This window comes from Mizuhopecten yessoensis, unplaced genomic scaffold (assembly GCF_002113885.1).
Source record: "Mizuhopecten yessoensis strain PY_sf001 unplaced genomic scaffold, ASM211388v2 scaffold3949, whole genome shotgun sequence".
Lineage (NCBI taxonomy): Eukaryota > Metazoa > Mollusca > Bivalvia > Pectinida > Pectinidae > Mizuhopecten > Mizuhopecten yessoensis.
Genome location: NW_018405300.1, coordinates 247,041 through 260,408, shown reverse-complemented (window position 1 = coordinate 260,408; position 13,368 = coordinate 247,041). Strand labels below are relative to the sequence as shown.

At 35.2% G+C, this 13,368-nt stretch overlaps 1 protein-coding gene across 1 annotated transcript in view; it reads right to left on the bottom strand.

Annotated features, from left to right (window-relative positions):
• Positions 1 to 13,368, bottom strand: part of LOC110448213 (tachykinin-like peptides receptor 99D) — a 127,666-nt gene that overhangs the window by 16,906 nt on the left and 97,392 nt on the right. The gene's annotated exons all lie outside the window — the stretch shown is intronic.

The window sequence follows — 13,368 nt, the reverse complement described above, 5'->3', positions numbered from 1 at the left end:
GCTACAAAGATAAGTGTGTTTTTAATGGCTGTTGAAGACAGGAATATATTGCCACAACCAGCCTCGGACAGACATGTCAAAGTTAGGTGAGGACAGACAGTTAGACCCTCGAGGCCCTCCGGTACCACTCTCATGTGAGCCAAAATAGAATCAGTGCTGAGGGAACGTGACAACAGGACTGACACGTTGTGGAGACAAACCGTGTACTTGTGGCCTAAAACCCTAGCATAGAATGTATGAGGATGTGACCCGATCCCGAGAGTATCAGCAGTTATATTTGTATACTTGTTTTATAAAAACAGATTTGTGATAATTATTAAATTATTTGTGGTAATTTAATTATTTATTGCAGCATTCCCAATTAATGTACATTGGGTTCCTTACGTTTTCACAGCAAAGCATATGTGGTATTCAAATTCAAAAGTGGGCTTGCAAGAATTTAAAAAATATTACATAAACTTATGTGAGATTCTACAAGAATGTAGAATTCGGGATATAACATATTCCTCAAACTCGCTCCTCTACGACACACATTGCTGTACTTTAACCCCATCCAAAGTCTACATTTCAGCTATCAAGTATAATTAATAGGCATATTTCAGAGAAATGGGAGAAATATGGCAATGAACAGGGAGATTTCATTGATAACGGATGATAGATAGGTTTTTGGGGATACAGTTTACATATGTAGATGTTAGGTTAATTATATTTACTGTTATGTATGTAGGAGGGTAAACAAGCTGCCGTTACGTCGGACCATTAAACTCTTCAATTACAATACAGTAGTATCCCTACGGCCATCCATTAGCCAGGTGTAATGACATCCTTTCATATTAGCACCATTCAAGTTACAAGTCTATCATGTAACCGATAAAATCCACACACCACATCAAACGTCGGCATTGTAATAGATCAAATAGGAGCTTTAGATCCCGTCAAGTCTAAAACTATCTCCTAGCTAGCTGTGGTAGACTTTTCGGTTAGGACCTGCTATCTTAAGCTCAGTCGTCTTTAAAATATATATCTGAGTGTTAACGAAATTGCTCAGCCAGAGTTATCTTAATGCGCCGATTCCGCAGATAATTCTGTTATGTTTGTAGGTAAGTGTGGTGTACCATGTAACTGTCAGTTATGTACGTAAATGGTCCAGTGTAATGTATTGGAGTAAGAAACGAATACTCTTGTGTTTAGTGCTGTTTATGTATCAATGTGTATGCTGTTTTCGTACGTAACACAGGTATGAGTATATTATTTATTCCAATAATTAAAAACTAGGGTTATGTTGTTTATTTTATTTTAAGTAAATACATTGATGTGTATGATATTAATAGTAAAAACCGTAATATGTTGTCAGGTGGTATTGTATTTCAAAACCATTAGGTAACTAATGTGTTCTTATTAAATATGGTTTGACTGCAGTAGTGAATACAGTTTTGTGATGTATTTTAATCAGGTGTTTAATAGTAAATTCGGTAATGTGTTGTTTCGATGAAAAGATCGCAACCTGACTATCAGCCTTCTTACAGTACTTACATTTAGTATACATATTATATACTATACTTAAAGCCTCTTTTTGTTATCAGCGTGACGATTATTTATTAACAGGGATTGGATGCTCAATACATAACCTTATTATATAAACTCAATCGTAGCAATGACCCTTGTATTCATATGATAACATAACATATGTAAGGTAAGTCATGTGGATGGTCTTTCCCGATGCAAACAGTCTAGTGGAAACGGATAAACCAGAGGAACAAGAAAGAACAGGAGAATGGCATATTAAGGCACGGGATGTGACGAACAATCGATCAGCAATAGTGTATGGAATGTGAACAGTCTATCACAACGACTGTCTGCGTAAGGAAAAAACATCCAGATGATTTTGATTTTCATAGAGTATATTTTATATTAGCATTATAATGCAGCTTGTTTATTTAGATCTTACTTGTATGCAAATATTTACATTTGCCCCCGCATCGTCCCATTACAACAGTGTTAGAGGGCAAGTGTAATTATATAGGCTATAATTACAACTGCTCGACTATAATTACAACTGCCTGTTTCAGGTGTAGGAATATGCAAACAATCAAAATGGCCGCCTGAAATGTATTTTGAGGCAGGGCAAATGGTTTTTTGTAGGAATATGTCTTAAAAAAGAAAAATATGTAAACATAAAAAATACCTGGAAACAGTGTGAAAATAAATCATAAAGTGTATTAACGATGACGCAACAGAAAGATTTTTCTTGACCACAATACAGTGATTTTATGAATATAACGTATCTTGTACATGTACAATGTACCATATTTTTACACTGCATTTCCCCAACTCTCTTCTAACTTCCACTGTAAGTTATTTACGTCACTATCCCTAAGCTATAGTTGATACTATTGGTTACGATGAAAGGTAACAGATTTATATAAGTGTATTAACACTTGTTTCTGTCTCCAATCCAGTTCAGTTGTATACGTTTTTATATAATTTACACAATGACTTGCAAACAGCATTGTTACCGAAACCCTTGTTTTGTAGCACAGTGACAGACCTCGCCTGACAAAGCTAGTGTTCGTGTTCTCTGTTTTTTGTTCTGTATCTAAAGCCTTCCTTTAAAAGGAGAATGTCACGTAACTCTTTTTGACTCAGTTCGCCACAGTTATTTTCTTCAAATTAGAATTCGCATAACTGAACTAGGTCGATTGTTGTGATCTTCCTCCATACAATAGATGATTTGGTGTATATATGACAAAATGATAGCTCGATGAAGAAAAATCTCCTATTCATCACTAACTGTGTAAATACTGGAAAATGTTTTGCGCAGATAATATACCCCATATTCTGAACAATATATACAACGGAAAAGAAAGTCACACGCACGTAAGGACGTCTGGGATATTTAAAGCAGGAAGAAGTGTTCAAAGCTACAAGCTTACTTTGAGACGGAATCCTCTTCACATAAGCTAAAATATACTAACAAAATATGTCAGCAAAAAATTGAAAGTTTTTTTAAGTACCTTCCTAGCGCTTTCACCTCTTTAGAGGCTTTAGAGGTTCATCAGGAGAACCTGAATATGTATATATAATCAAAGCGATGAATCTCTGTTTACATAAATATACACTTTTGTTTTCCGATATCGGAATTACAACATGAAATGATGATGTAGGTTATTTGATACGGCGGAAAAAGAGAAAAGTTCTTTTACAAAATGACAAAGAAATAAAAATAAGAAGGAATGCAAATCATTATCCAGTCTTCACTCTAAGCAGAAGCGGATCGAAACCATGAGAAACCTTGTCATGAGAGCCTAAAACTTTGGCAAGGTGAGTTGGGAAATCTATACCCCAAACTTGGTCCTGATATGGACTCGGGAGAAGGAGTGGACCAGAACACCTAGCGAAACAAGACTTGCGCATTGGGAGATACTTTAGAATGTAATGGAATCACTCGTATATAACGATTATTTATGATAGAGTAAATGGAGTCTTGGATTTCGGGTTTGATGCAAAATAACCAACAACATGATGTTTTCAATTGTCAATGTGGTAGGTGGCACTTACTATGTGACAGACACAGATGTCTTGCATATCTTATTATACATTAAACAGCAACTCAGGACGTCTTTGGTTTCTGTTTTGACCATAATCTGTTAGATGAGCTCTGTACATGTAGCAAATGTAACGTCACTGTACCAAATCGGGACACGTTTTAGATAAATATGATTGTTCATTATTCATAAATAGATACATGTACTATCAACTTTTCATTTCTATCACAATTTGATAATTCGGGAGCGTGGTTCTATAAAAAAAACACCGCAAAAATACCACCAGAGTTATGTCGGCCCTTCAACCGGCGTTATTGTACCCTGAAAGAGACACTTCCAGTATTTTGGCGAATATTTGACGATAGACGATCAATATCGGCAGAAAATATGGATAGTTGAAATATTTTAGAGTCAACGAGGATTCTGATTAAATTTCTTCTCCAAACTAGCATTAGTTTTGAAAATGATATCCAAATAGATAGCGTCGCACTGCACGTAATTCAGGAAAGTCTTGCTTTGGTAATTATTCTTATTCTTATTCCAGCCAATAAAGCTTAAAACAAAATTAAATATCATAAATAGTAATATCAGATACAAACAGTTTACATAAAAGTACTTCTTTACATTGAATGACAGTTTATTCGGCGTTTTCCCACAAGTGTCCCGTTTAGGGTACTGTCCCGATTTGGGTACAGTGACGGTAGTCGTTTATGTTATCATCTGACTCATAGCCAGGTGCTTTCTGCAGATGCACTTTGTTATCTGTGACTGGTAAATCATCAACAAACGAAGTGTGTGATGTCCTCAGTACATCAGACACGACATTCTGTCTTACATGGTGTGAGCTGGTCAGCAGAGGGATATGTGCTGTTTGTGACAAGGCGGTCAAGTTCTGTTAACAAGAGGTCAATGACGGGATAAAAAGTGATCTCTTCCAATAATCGGATTTGTGTACTGCTGAAACATTCAGTATTTGTCTTTGAACTGTCACGACTCTCTGTAATCGTCTACAGACTAGAAGTTGTATTGCTGTAGAGAAGACTTCCTCCAACAAATTTGAATTAAAAGTTACTGTACCTTTGTCTTCTCAATATCCTGAGAGATCTCTTCATTTGTAAATTCATTTTTATTTGTCGAAGATCTTCGGACTCTATCCTACCATTCACTGTTGAATTATGCATCCGTTCAAAACGAAGGTCGGCTACGCTTTGAATTGTAGGCGTATACAGCATTTTTGTATCTTTGTCGTTTTAAAGGAGACGATTTGAGCTTTTGCTTATATGCATAATAAAAAAATACCAGACACACTTATCATCATGTCATTTTTAGCACAGCCTTTTTCTTTGCTGAAAAGTTGATACTGAAAAAAAGTTTATTTATTCATAAAAACAAGGAACTATTTCATTGATTTTCCACTCTGTTTTGAAAACAAACGTTAGTTTTTATGAACAAATAATCTTGTGTAAATCATACCTGGAGCTGAGAACCCCTCCTGCGACTCAGAACAGTACAGATTAGTAAATGAGTTTTGGATTCATTATTTAATTTGACGTTACATGGGGTACAAGTTCGTATTTTTCCCTCCTGGTTTAATAAATTAAGTAAATGAATACAACAGATATAAAGTACTCATCCAAATGGTTGATACTCCACTTTCGGTTAGAAATTCAGCATTGTAAGTGATGATTATAACGCAATACGATGTTGAAAGACTTCGTCGTAGTTCTTAGAGGAGTTTGATTAGATATGAATTCCTTATAGATAATGTTTCATGCAACAGCGGATCAATATAGATCACATGAATGATATTGGTATTTGTACATTTGTTGTACGATTCATGATGTTCTGAAATAACAGCAGATGATGATGCGATCTGAAATTGATTTATTCATCATGTAAACTTAACTAACTTGGCATATGTTTCAATTGCCATTTGCATGTGCTTTTCACTTTAGAAATCAGTGCGAAAAGATGGCACATTTATAGGAGACATATACTCAGGTGTTTAAGTAATTTTTAAATTGATCAACACATGTGCGCGTTTACACGTGAAAAAAATATGAGGAAAGTCCGCTTCTTCTGCTCGAGTAAATTGTATTTCCAACACTTTCGAACCAAGAGTTATATATTTCATCAAAATACACGAGCATATACTGATAATATACGAGCATATACTGATAATACACGAGCTTATACTGATAATACACGAGCATATACTGATAATACACGAGCATATACTGATAATATCAACGTTTTACGGTGGAATATAAAACAAGAGTGAATTTTTTTTTAAAAACATGAAGGTTGCTTCTGCCTGAGAGATTTATGTTTCCATAATATACAATAATAGATTACATATATTCTACCACGTGAAATTGTAATTAAATGTACGTTCGAGTGTACTTTAGTGCCTATTAGAAAAAGAAGTGAGTTGCACGTGCATGGTTAATTAGAATAATGTATAAATGCGCTTGTCTTATTTTTATATAATATATGGTTATCATATTAGGGTTGTTGCATCGCCGGTGTGGTAGAATTGGATGTTACCGATATTGTTTTGTTTGAATAATACTTCTATATGAAAAAAGACACAATCCATGTACTCTTTGAGATTTAAATAACATGAAGCATATTTCTTATCAAAATGTCTATAGATACAACAGACATATTCATCAACAGTTCACAGAGTCACACAAAGTACCTCGTGGTTGCACATTTTCTGTTAACCCCGAAGGTTAACACTTGTGTGCCCTCATTCGACGAAGCTACGTCATTAACCATCTCTGGGTTAGTCTTTGTTCATTTGCCTACACATTATGCAGTAACTTGATTCTGTTATATATCATATTTGGATTTTTGTCGTTTGAATGGTTGTCAATTAGAAATCTTTTAATATACAATGTTTAAGAAAGTTACTGTTACCGTCTTATCATTATTCCTTTTTCGCTTTTTTTGTCTGACCGTTTTCAAATCTTTCGATTCAAATAAAGTTGACATTTGATTGGCATGCCTCGATGTGAGTTCGACTTTCCGATTGGATAGCAAACATGACCGCTGCATCACGTGGTTAATGTGCATTTAGGTATTGTTTGATTGTTAATTGGATGGTTGTTTTTTCAATTGATATTGAATAGTTGTTATTTAGATCATTGTTATTAAGATTGTTGTTATGTCCAGCTGTTAATATTCTGTATAGAAACAACTAGTATATGCAGCAACAAGGCATGCCGCTAAAATCTTTGTGTTAATTGTTTTTTGATAAAGATTAATTGATTTAATGGGAAGTTTGCTTTCCACTTTTCTTGTTTCATTATACGACCGATTTACTGCGGGCTAGAGACATGACCTGGTTTCTGAAAATGATGTATTACCACCAAAGAGACCGAACGATAAATTGAGTAATTATTTCCATTTTTTATTTTTTTATTTTTATTATAGTCATTAAATTCACAGATTTTCTAACCTCCAGCAGTGTGATTGACGAAAGCAGTAACGAATTTATGATACAGTGAATTTCAAAGTACACGTATATGACGTGTTGTGTATTAAGATTTCACGGTGCAGTGCGTGGTTTGTGAATATTTGTTACAGTTGTACCAGTGATTTATAGGACACATTGCAGACAAGGAGTATGATGTGGTATTTCATATTAAGATATCATTTTGACATTCATTCAAACATCCGTATCACTGTCATTTTGGCGGCTCACGCAGACCTAATTATTTTTTACATTTTCGCAAAAAACTTTCAAAGGGGAGGCCGACGGCTACGTGGACATCCGCATGTTCAACTTTATAAGGTTAATAGCCTCTAACGGAAAATATTATTTTGAAAATTAAGCTAGCCGTTAATTTGATACATTTGAAAAAAATAAAAGTATTTCAAACTCAAAATCGTTAAAACTAGGGCAATTATGAGAAAGGCGATGCTTTATTTAAATACGATTGAAATGTTCAAAGAGAATAAGACCATGCGCCGTATTCATGAAACCGTTCTCTTGCTCAAATTTAAAATATGTCCTCAAGCGCAATTATCTAAGTATTTAATGAATAAAATATCACATTTTGACCACGATTTGGAAATGTTAACCCTTATATCAAAAACAAGGAAAAAGCATTTTCCCAATGTGATTATGATGACGACCATAAAACTAGCCCACAGTCATCATCAGCCTGTATTACACGGAACCCTGTGTTGTTAATTTGTGCGTCAGCAGTTGGCATCTATTACGGAAATCATAATATCCAGAGCAAGTCTCTGAATACCGAATCAACAGCAACATGTATTCTAGAGAGGAAGGGATATTACTATTAAGAAGGAGAATGTTCACGATAAGAAATCGAAATCGTCACGTTTTATTGTACAGCTTAGTAAAACGTCCTTGTTTGGTCATGTTGAAAGTCAATGATCATTTGTATTTTAAGACAGCAAAATTGGAGGACTTGGTAAGTGTTTTGTTACCAGTCATTCATGAAAAGCTCTTCTATAAACCCAGTTTTATATGTTAAAAAACACGTCGGCAGGAAGAAGGTACCGTTTGCCTCAAGAGGCTGCTGGAAAACTAGTCATCGAACTTAAAAAAGATATTGTCAACCTGGGACGAACTACTACTCAGTATTCCATCCTCATTATATTTTCCCTGTATGCGTCTTTCTGATCTTACACAATTGATACTCCTAAATAACTAAAAAAAATTTCATTGTATCGCCTTTCGCATTGTTTGGAAGAAACGACTCTCGAATGAAGAGAGAACGAAGATTTCTCAGTTTGGTAGGATAAACCAAATGCTCTAATAGAAGAAACATGTTTGATGATCGGTTGATACAGTGTCACAATGCGACTTTAACTCGTATTCAATAGTATTAAAAAAGGTAGTTAGAAGTTTGGAGTGTTTCTTTGTTGATCAACGAGCAAATTACGATGAAACGTTATTTTTAAGGATTTTTGTAAAGTTTCGGAATACAAACGAGACAGGTCCATATCACTATCAATTTTCATTGTAATTTAGAAGCGAGATAACCTAATATTTTGTCTTTCGTTATCAAGCAAGTCTCTTAAAAGTAGTAGGCTAGCAGACAATGATTAAATGATGTTTTGACTGCTGACACAACTACAACTTATCATGTCAACTGTTAGATGTAGTTTTGACATCGGGGTAAAGGATTACAGAGTTTGTTTTGCTTTAATTGTGGATTTCAAACTGCTAATTCTTTTTTGGAATAATGACTGTGGTAGATCTGACCCACCCTGGAAGTAATCCTATTCAGAATGCTCTTGTTTTGACAATTGTCTGGCGCAGCCTTCTACATAATCCATAAAAATGTTAAAATTTATATTCCATTCGATAATAGGATTCTCTCAATAAATTGGACTCGTTTTACTCTCGTAGCTATGCATAATGGATAATATTTAGACAGGCAGTTACTCCGTGTCCGGTTAGACCATTGCTGTATTTGGGTATAGAACAAGAACATGATAACAGATGAGTTATTCTAATATCACCGAAACTCAGCCGCCCGGCGCTCGCTTGCATTTGAAAAAACAAAAAGCAATGGTTCCAGACCAAATAAGAAACGATTTGGGCACCACTGCTCTGAACCGCGAGGGTATGTAAGCTGTGATGGACGTTCAGTGTAGGAAACCACCGATATCAACGACATCTAATCCCTTCCTCTCCCCGTTCCCGGCAAACGACTAAACCAACCTTCACAATTTCCCTGCTATCCGAAAGTCGTGGCTGTCGTACGAGCAGACTTAAACCGCTGAATATTGAATTGTTTCAAAATTGTCCATAATTGAAGAAATCTCAAAGCAAATTTTCAAATGTCACCAGGAACAGTTTAAGTTAATTTTGTTGTTGTTGTTTATGTTTTACCAACAAATTAACAGTTATGGTCATGGGTGTTAAAGGTGCAGTTATAGAATTCCTCCTAGAGCATTTAAATGACACAATTGCTATAACATTATATCATCATCGTGTGCAACATATTCCAAACGTTAATTTATATTGTTCTAAAACGAGTCTATTTTTCATACTTGTTTAAAAGTTAGCTACCAATAATATCTTTCAACAGCACGAATTTCAAAAAATGACAACCGGTAAATTTGTCATATAGCACTTTTGGTTCAAAAAAAGAAAAACATAGCTTTCTTTCCATTTTTTCTTTAACTTGTGTTTCTTCATGTCCAAAGGTCCTTGGTCTTGATATTTGACAAGTAAGTTGTTCATGTGAATGGATTTCAGTTTTGTAAACATTGATGACCCTGACTTCGTTCAAGGTCACAAAAATCAAACGTGCTGAAATCAAATGTTCGTATGGGGAGTCAGACAAGGATACATTTTCTTGCTTTATTTGTTTAGAGTTAACGGTATAAAATAATGTAATATTCCTTCATAGTTTGTTAAATGAATGGGCAACAGGCAAAATAAAATAATGAATAGAGCTGTACGCCAAATACTTACTAAAACACCTGCTCCTATATAAACCAGAACTGTAAGCTAAAGGCTAACTAAGGCGTAGCACTGCGAAGCAACCAATAGTCTTAGTTATTACCGCTACACATAACTTTAAAACATGCGTAATATAAAAAAAGTGTTTTGGTATGATACAAAAACAGAAAATGTATCGGTATTAACCATAATAAACATTGATAATCAAATCTTCAAGATTACGTGCAATTGGGCATTGATCACGTTTGGCATGCTAAAATGTTCTTTACCGGTTTTGATATTACATGAATATGATTCTGCAGACAGAATACATATATGGAAAGTTTAAAAAGGCAAGTTGACAATGTTGGTTATACTTTAAATTTTGTGAAAATGTTGCATGTTTTTCTAATCAAAAGTATCACTTCGCTTACTTAATGTTTACAAATATGACATTTTTAGTATCAAAATAACAGTAATTTGTTACATTGTACACTATCATAATTCATTTTCAAAATAACATTCGCCGTTTTCATTTATCTGTCATTTTGTAAGGATACCCCATCACTCAACCTGGTGTTATGCAAGGAGAGGTCCTAGAGCTACGTTTATTAGAAGCAATTATGAATCTATATCTGGGAAAAGAATAAAATAAATTAAAGTTGGGGCTAAATGTTGACCCCACCTTTTAAATATTTCAAACTTATAGATTTATTGTTCTCCATATTCTAGAGGACAACGGTCAAAATACTGTAGATATATAGGCGATCTCGATTAAGTATCATTGACGTTCCCGATTATTAACGTTTTCTCCGTTGTAATACTGTCCCGGAAAGACTACAACATTGTATGGCAGTACACATATATAGCAGCTCTCGGACTGCAATAACATCGACTACTGATTTTAAACAATTATAGCCTGCAAGTAAAAAACTTTTCTGTTGAATATTTCTCGAACCTGTGCATATGCAAGGTCCACGTTAAGACATCCCACTGTGATTAATCAGAGGTTATATGATTATCAATAATATACTGCTCCGTAACATAAAAATTATCAGCAATAACACATACGACAGACAGCAAGTGTATATTCAATGTTAAAAAAACCCATATTCTACTTTGAAATAAAATTCAACGAACAACGTTAAAACTATAGATGAATACGTGCGGTGCGTACACCCACTGTTTGTTTCTTGTTTCAATCACTGTGCGATGATTGAGACGTTTTATGTTTCGAAAAAATAATGAACCGGAAGTTAAACAGATACGGCGCACCGAGAAAATATGGGTTGTTCCGGGATATAACCTGTGCACAGATACCAGTATCAGACATGTACACATGGTAATAAAACTATCACTCCGGTCTGATGTTGTCAGGGGATAGCGCGTGTTCTTTATTAATGTACACGAATATACAATTATAACCAATGTTTTAAAAGTCTGCACGTGTGTATCATGTGTGTTTAAGTATTGTATACGTGTGTATCTCGTGTGAATAATTATTGTATACGTGTGTATCATGTGTGTTTAATTATTGTATACGTGTGTATCCCGTGTGTTTAATTATTGTATACGTGTGTATCCCGTGTGTTTAATTATTGTATACGTGTGTATCCCGTGTCTAGTAATATAAACGCATGAATCCCGTGTGTCTTTGGTAGTGAACACACCTTTTTTTAAATGTATTGTGTATTGTTGAGTTGTGTACGGGGAGGGTTATGATCAGTTATGTACTCGTATTACCCTTAGAGGACATCGCTATACCTAACCATAGTGATGGCAGATATATACTTTATCAAAGCTTTCAGACGAGGGCAACACATTACATATAAGCTTTAAAAGCAGCCATAACACCTAACTTCCTTAAATTATATAATTGTCTGTCTAGACATCAGATACACAGCCTGTGGAAGTTTGTAATATGGCCTTGAGTGATAAGGTCAAGGTCATGGTAAATATCTTATGCTCTGTGTAATCATGTTGATTATGTGTTTCATGGTCACTTTTCATGTATGTGTAGGTTAATTTCGCATTTTACATCTGTAGGATGACCTTGGCCAAGGTTGTGCTGTAACCCATTAATTATGACCTTTCTGTTGTAGGGCAGGGTTACATCTGTAGGATGACTTTGACCAAGGTTGTGCTGTAACACATTATGACCTTTCTGTTGTAGGCCAGGGTTACATCTGTAGGATGACTTTGACCAAGGTTGTGCTGTAACACATTATGACCTTTCTGTTGTAGGTCAGGGTTACATCTGTAGGATGACTTTGGCCAAGGTTGTGCTGTAACACATTCAGTATGACCTTTCTGTTGTAGGTCAGGGTTACATCTGTAGGATGAACTTGGCCAAGGTTGTGCTGTAACACATTCACTATGACCTTTCTGTTGTAGGCCAGGGTTACATCTGTAGGATGACTTTGGCCAAGGTTGCGCTGTAACACATTCAGTATGACCTTTCTGTTGTAGGTCATGGTTACATCTGTAGGATGACTTTGGCCAAGGTTGTGCTGTAACACATTCAGTATGACCTTTCTGTTGTAGGTCAGGGTTACATCTGAAGGATGACCTTGGCCAAGGTTGTGCTGTAACCCAGTCATTATGACCCTTCTGTTGTAGGTCAGGGTTACATCTGTAGGATGACCTTGGCCAAGGTTGTGCTGTAACACATTCATTATGACCTTGCTGTTGTAGGTCAGGGCTACATCTGCATGACTATGGATCAACAACTGATTTGACATACTATTTCTAATGCTGACATTAAAGGGCCGGTTTCCAAAACGGCCCCTTCTCTGATTCAAATTTCCTGTTGGTGGTGCATTGCCCATGCCGTTGTGGTCACACATCTATAAAGTATAAAGATTTAGGTCACTTGGTTTGTTTTTTATGGCTCCTCAAAGTTGTACCTTTCAGAAGCTGTCTAGGTGTTGATAAAATGTGCATGTTATGTAAAATATTAATGAAAATCTAATTAAATGATGGTCACCGTAAAGAATACATTCATGGCATGATTGTGACAAAAAATCATGTTTCCATCGCGCCATTTGGCTGTTTTATGGAAGAAACAATCTCAAAAATGCCATTTCAGATGATAACATTTTAGACACAAAAACTGTTTTTTTTTGAGAATACACCCTTTTATGGGCGTTGGATGCAAACCAATTTTTATCCTATTAAACAGTACGTAATATGCTATTGATGAGAGGAAAAATCATCAAAATGTAAGTGGTGGAACATTTTCAAATGTTGGGTTGAATTAGCCTATGGTTGAATTGCCGATTTTCGACTTTCTTTAGATAATTAACAAAAAAACGAGAGTATTTGCTCGGTATGTTGAGAATATGTACACAGATATGAAAAAAAGTGAGAGAAACACTTTTTCATAAAAAAAAT